The sequence below is a fragment of the Syngnathus acus genome, chromosome 10 (genome assembly GCF_901709675.1).
Source record: "Syngnathus acus chromosome 10, fSynAcu1.2, whole genome shotgun sequence".
NCBI classification, from domain to species: domain Eukaryota; kingdom Metazoa; phylum Chordata; class Actinopteri; order Syngnathiformes; family Syngnathidae; genus Syngnathus; species Syngnathus acus.
The window spans coordinates 24,105,828-24,112,636 of record NC_051095.1 but is presented as its reverse complement, the minus strand read 5'-3'; positions in this window follow the sequence as shown (position 1 = coordinate 24,112,636).

Sequence of the window (6,809 nt, the reverse complement as noted above, 5' to 3'; positions counted from 1 at the left end):
CGAATCACATATCTGCTGAGGCTGTCGGGAATTCTTTATTATTCTTGCTCTAAATCAGATGTGATGCTGCTGCGTCTGTGTATGAAAGACTAAATTGAGTTGAGGGCACAACCATGGCGAGTGGTAAAGTCATGCGATGAGCATATGGGATAAGGCAAGAAAAGAAAATAGAGGAAAGAAAAGAAAATAGAGGAGACCTTTAATCGTCTCTGAGTCTCTATCTCCCAGTTTAAATGTCATAAATAAATAATCACTCAATCTCTTAAGAGGGGAGGGAGGCTTATTAAACATCCATACATCCATTATCTGTACCGCTTGTCCCTACAGGGGTCGCGGGCGTGCTGGAGCCTTCATCGGGCAGTAGGCGGAGGACGCCCTGAACCGGTTGCCAGCCAATCGCAGGGCACACAGACATAAACAACCATCCGCACTCACACCGAGGGGCAATTTGGAGTGCTCAATCAGCCTACCAAGCATGTTTTTGGGATGTCGGAGGAAACCGGAGGACCCGGGGAAAACCCACGTGGGCATGGGGAGAATATGCAAACTCCACACAGGGAGGGCCGGAGGTGGAATCGAACCCGCACCCTCCGAACTGTGAGGTGGACGTGCTAACCAGTGCTTCACCATACCACCCCTGCTTTAAGACACTTCTCATTCAAATTCAAGAAATGTTAAAAAGGCAAAACTGAGGGGTCTGACCCTTCCTTAATGTAGTAATGTCGTTGGTAGTAACAGAAATGGAAAATGGAAAATGTCTCTTTCTTTTTCTAGCTGGAGCTAAAGGCTCCTATTTTACAATACATCTTTATTTATATAGTGATTTCACAATGGCTTCAGATTGGTGTACATATCCCTTTTGAAAACAACTTGTAATATAAAATATTTCAAACAGGTGGCAAGGTGACGCACTGGTTAGCATGTCAGGAGCTAACAACAATTTGCGGCTCTGTGGCGCACTGGTGCGCACGTCCACCTCACAGTTAGTTTCCACCTTAGGTACAGGTTCGATTCCACCTCCGGCGCTCCCTAAGTGGAGTTTGCATGTTCTCCCCGTGCCCGCTTGGGTTTTCCCCGGGCACTTCGGTTTCCCCCACATCCCAAAAACATGCTTGGTAGGCCGATTGAGCACTCCGAATTCCCCGTAGGTGTGAACGTGGGTGCACATGGTTGTTTGTCTGTGTGCCCTGCGACTGGCTGGCAACCGGTTCAGGTGTGTGTGTCATTATGCATAATTATCTGAGGGGGTGGACGATTGCTCTCCAGTCTCCATCTTCACGCCTTCGCAAAGTTGGATCCGTTGTCAGTGACTGTTGCAACTACTTTGTTGAAGAGGCCATATGAAGAATTATTTTTTTTTTTATTTCTGCACCAATCACATCATATGTGTGTCTAGCGCAAATTCTTCTAATACTACTAATGCAGCTGTGTTGTGCTCTAATGTGGTTCTGCTGATCCAATGGAGCGTAACTCCCATATTGCATCTTCAGTACCCATGCAGAAACTGGTACTCCTTTTCTTTGAAGCATTTAATTCCCAACTTGGTACATTGAGCATTAAGCTCACTTATGGGGATTTCAACAATTTCCCTTACAAATTCAAAAAATGAATTCCACCTTGTGGATGTTGGGATCTGTTTTTTTTTTTTTTTGCTGAGCTCCTCCACTATTACAAAAAACTGATTTTCTGGATTTAGTCCAAAGAGCTGTGCATTTTACTGTGCTGCTCCTGAAAGTAGCCTTGCTCTCTACATTAGTAGTTCAATATTTCTCTACATCACTTGTGGAAATGATGTTGATGGTGTGTGAAGCACATCTGTGGTGCGGGGGAGGAGACAGGTGACCATCGCCTACATTATCAACTGAGAGGAATTCTGACTAATCTATAAAAGTGACATCAGCATCATTATCTGAGGGGGTGGACTATTGCTCTCTAGTCTTCGTCTTCACGCCTTCGCAAAGTTGGATCCGTTGTCAGTGACTGTTGCAACTACTTTGTTGAATAGGCCATATGAAGAATTTATGTTTTTTTTTTATTTCTGCACCAATCACACCATATGTGTGTCTAGCGCAAATTCGTTGCGCTCTAATGTGGGTCTAATGGTCCAATGCAGCATAACTCCCATATTGCATCTTTTGTTAGCAGTCCAAATATCCACGATAGTTGACACAAAATCAACACATCTTACTTTTTTTTTTCAATCCTGCAAACTCTTATCTTCGTATCTTCTTTATTATGTCAAAGAAAAGGGCGGATCAACTGTGTGTTTAAGGGCAGGTGAAGAAACCTGATTATTTTTTATTCATTTGACTTTGCCACTGTTCACTGAACTAGTCAGTTTCAATATAACTACTTGTGACATGTTATATTTGGCTTTGACAGACATTTGCTTTCACATTGCAAGAAATACAAATAAAAAATATACACATAAAAGGACATTCAAGGATACACATTGGCTCAGCTTTCACTCGCTGACATCAACTCAAAGACAAGAAGGGTTTAGAAATGTAAAAGGTTTTGTTGTTCAATAAACATCAGAATCATATTGAGCTTTATTTCTAAGAACATACAGGAATTTGTCTTGACTTTTACTAAAGGCATTGGTTATTTTGCCATGAACAGCAATTCTACTAGCGTTATATTGCCGCGAATGCGTCTGACTTGTCAATCACCCCGGAGCCTGCAATGAATCAGTGATTTTACCGTGAGTATAGTAGGTTGACTGTGAATAGGTTATTTTAGTGTGATGTGTAAGGTGCCGCGTTACGGTTGTAATAGCTACCGTAATTTCTGAACTATAAACCACACTTGATTAAAAGCCGCACCAGCAAAAGTTCGAGGAAAATTTGGTTTTTTTCATAAATAAAAATTTTATTTATTTAATGACCGTACTAAAAGCCGCATGTGCACGCGAGAAAGCCTTTTTAAAGTTTTAATAATATAACATTTCTTTCCAAACACTGCCTGTGACGTGGCAATAATACCGCAGCAACACGGAAGTAACAGCACTAATAGGGCTGGATAAAAAAACATACTGGTAAATATCACTGAGACGCGGCAGTAACAAAGCAGCAACACGGTAGCACAGCACTAACATTGGTGGTTAAAAAAATACCAGTAAAAGTCACTGAGAGCCGTCTTCATCTTCCTCCTGTGCACTGAAACCATCAAAGTCTTCCTACTCAGTGTCCAATTGGAATACTTGATACTTTGCCACACACATTCTCAGTCTCTTTCGTTGTCGCTTTTATGCATTTCTTCCAGCATTTTCCATGATGAGGGTCTGTTCATGCTAATTTTATTCATGCACAAAGAGCTAAGTTACATTAAATTAGCGAGCTACACGTATAGCTCCAGAGTAGACGTGACCAGGAAATAAATAAAGGGTGACGCAACACGATGTCATCACTGTCATAGATGCCATAGCCCAGTGTCCCCTAGTGACCGGGAGAAACCTCTACATGAGCATGAGCAGCTAGAGTTCCTACGTTAAGAGCCAAATCGACTGCCTTTAACTTAAAAGTGGCATCATATGCATTTCTTTTGTCCCCCATAATGAGGGTTTGTGTATAAAAGCTTCCTTTCTTCAGTAATGTCCGTCTTGAACTCGTTCTGTCTCTTCTTTGTGTGAATTATACGGCACTATTTGCCTGGCGGTTGGACATGCGATCAACACACCACTCTTCTCCCCAGTGACCGTGTCACATATCCCTCCGCCCAGCAAAGCGGTGCCGCACAACAGCGGTCCACAGCCTTTTTACAAGTGTATGAAAGTGATCAAGTCATCCCAAAAATCACGAAAAATCCATAAATACGCCGCACCGGAGGACAAGCCACAGGGTTCAAAACTTGAGCGAAAAGTAGCGGCTCATAGTCTGGAAATTACGGTACTTTTTTGTTGCCCAACCACAACCTTTTATTTTTACCATAATTAATAAATTGTACAGATTACCGTATTGGTCCGAATATAAAACGACCCGGATTATAAAACGACCCCCTCTTTTTCAAGACCCAAGTTTGAAAAAAAGACTTTTTGAACACCAAATTTAATTTTTAGACAGAAAATAATTACAGTACATCTGAAACAAATGATTATAACAATATATTCTAGAGAAAAAGCATGTTATTTTGCCTCATTCAAATCATGCAAAAACTGTCTATCACATCGTAATATCTGAACATTTAAATATGTAAACTAAAGTGCAATCACATTTGTAAATGAATGGCTTCTGGTTTTTGAAATGTAACTAAACCAATCTACTGTGATAAAACAACAAAATTGCAATAACTGCATTAACCATCAAAGTGAAGTCTAACTGTAACTGTAGTCTTGAAACAAATCTGAATAAGGAAAAACATTGCAATATAATAATGCAAACTGCTACCGCTATTTTTATTTTTCGTGACAGGGGCCCGCTTTGGCCTGGGGAGTTAAGTTCAGCATTCGTTTTAAAGATATCTGGCGCCATCTAGCGTTGTGAATTTGTATAACGTCTAGACCCCGAATGTAAGACGACCCCCACTTTCTCAGTCTTATTTCAATGCAAAAAACACCGTCTTATATTCAGGCCAATACGGTATATTTCTTTCAAAAGTAACAGCAAAATTGTTCAACTGCATATTTATACAATTCTTCAATAAAATCATGAAACAAAACGGCTCAATCCCGACTGGCTGCAAAATATTGTAAACATAGTAAGAATAATAATAAGAACAATAAGGGGCAAAACAAAGTTAGAGAAAGAGATTTGAACCTGTGATGTGCAAGATTGAAGCAGTAAAATTGCAAGGACTGCTCTAGACACTTTACTACATGCCAGCACACTTTCAGTCGTGCAGAGTTTTAGTTTTACGATAAACATTACAAAACCAAAAAATAATTATTCTCAACATGATAGACACAATTCGATTTATCAGCTCATTCGATTCGTCTTTCACACAGCCACTGGATACAGGCAGTCTGTGGACTTCATAATCTGCTGGTGACCTTGGTAGCAATGGCTGTGAGACCCAAGCCTGTGGGAAGACTGTCAGAGTTCCTGGCTGATATGAAGCTGAAGCAGAAGCAGCAGCAAGAAGAGTGTAAAATGTCAACAACCTTCAAGTACATGTTTGGTTCTGTGTCCCATTTAAACAGAGAACAGTCCTTTTTGTAAAAATATTCCTAATATGTAACGCGCAAGTTTATATTTATGGTTAATGCGACAGACAAACGATAATACTACAAGGACAGGCATAGAAGCTGCCAGAAGATGATATTGCCAGCACTAAACTTGAAAGATTAATCGAAGGAACAATCAAATCCACTGTGAAACATCTGAAGGCAAGATTCAATTGCCTCCTAGGCAAGTGTAGTCTCCTGTATCATAAACACATGAAGATGAGAAATATTATTGATCATTCACTATAATTAATTTACTTTTCCAATAGGAGTGCTTTTGAGTCTAATAACATAACTCTCAAATGCTTCAAGATTTGCAACCATAAAAGCTGGACATTGGACCAGGAGGACTTAGTAGACCATGGTACTGAGGACCTTGCATTTCTGTTGGATTTCTTCTCCACAGTCCAGAGAAGGTAAGAGTGATAGGATAAGAGAGTAGTGGAAACCGACTATAATTTATAATATAAAGCTAACCATCCCATTTCATCAACGTGCTTCCGGAATTTAAGATTGCCTGGCCACGATAGGAATTACAGAGATTTTTGTGATCAGTTTAAAAGTTGCATTGCCACAGCTGTGGCTTTGCCAGTTTAAATAAGTAGTTATGATTTTATGATTGACAAATTCAGTAACAGTTTATTCAATATTTGCACAGTTACAAAACATTTAGCAAGCTAGTTGATTTTCAAACAGAGAAAGTTTTTGGGATAAAAACATGCGAAAAACAAATAATTAGAAGCAAATTAGAATAGAAAAAAATAGAATGACTTTATTTTTATTGTACAACAAAATTAAGATTACCAGTGGAGGCTGCTGCCATGAAAGGCGCTGCCGAGCGCCACTGGGATCAATTCAGGGTTCAGTATCGTGCTCAAGGACACTTCGACATGGTCACCAGGGATGAGGATCGAGCCCACAACCTGCAAGTTGGCATGCAAACACACTACCACTGAGCTACACCTAGCTGTTTAGCTATTTAACTAAACTAAAAATAAATCAATTTACAAATTAAATTATAACTACCTCTGTTCTTGTTGCTCCAAATTGGAGGTAGGTTATTGTACAGGAACAACGTAAACCTCAGCAATGTAATTTTTACCAAAAGCTGGACAAACGTAGCACGAGTTCTCAGGCACATGTGACAAAGAGCGTTAATTACACAAACTGTTGAAATGCTCCATTCAGCCCATTATTGTAAACAGGCCTGGCTGTGGTTGTCTCTGGTGTGTTATTGAAAAGACTTGAGGGTTAAATGAAGTCACAGCTCTGCTTACTGGACAGTGTAAGAAAACTATTCTGTACCACTCAGACACCATTCAGCATGTACAACCCCTGGCAAGAATTATTAAATCACCGGCCTCAAGGATGTTCATTTAGTTGTTTAATTTTGTAGAAAAAAAACAGGTCACAGACATGACGCAAAACTAAAGTCATTTTAAATGGCAACTTTCTGGCTTTAAGAAGCACTATAAGAAATCAAGAAAAATAATTGTAGCAGTCAGTAACGATTACTTTTTTAGACTGAGTAGAGGGAAAAAAATATGGAATCACTTAATTCTGAGGAAATCATTATGGAATCACCCAGTACATATTCAACCCCAAAACTAACCCATGCATCAAATTAGCTCGTTAGTCTGCATCTCAC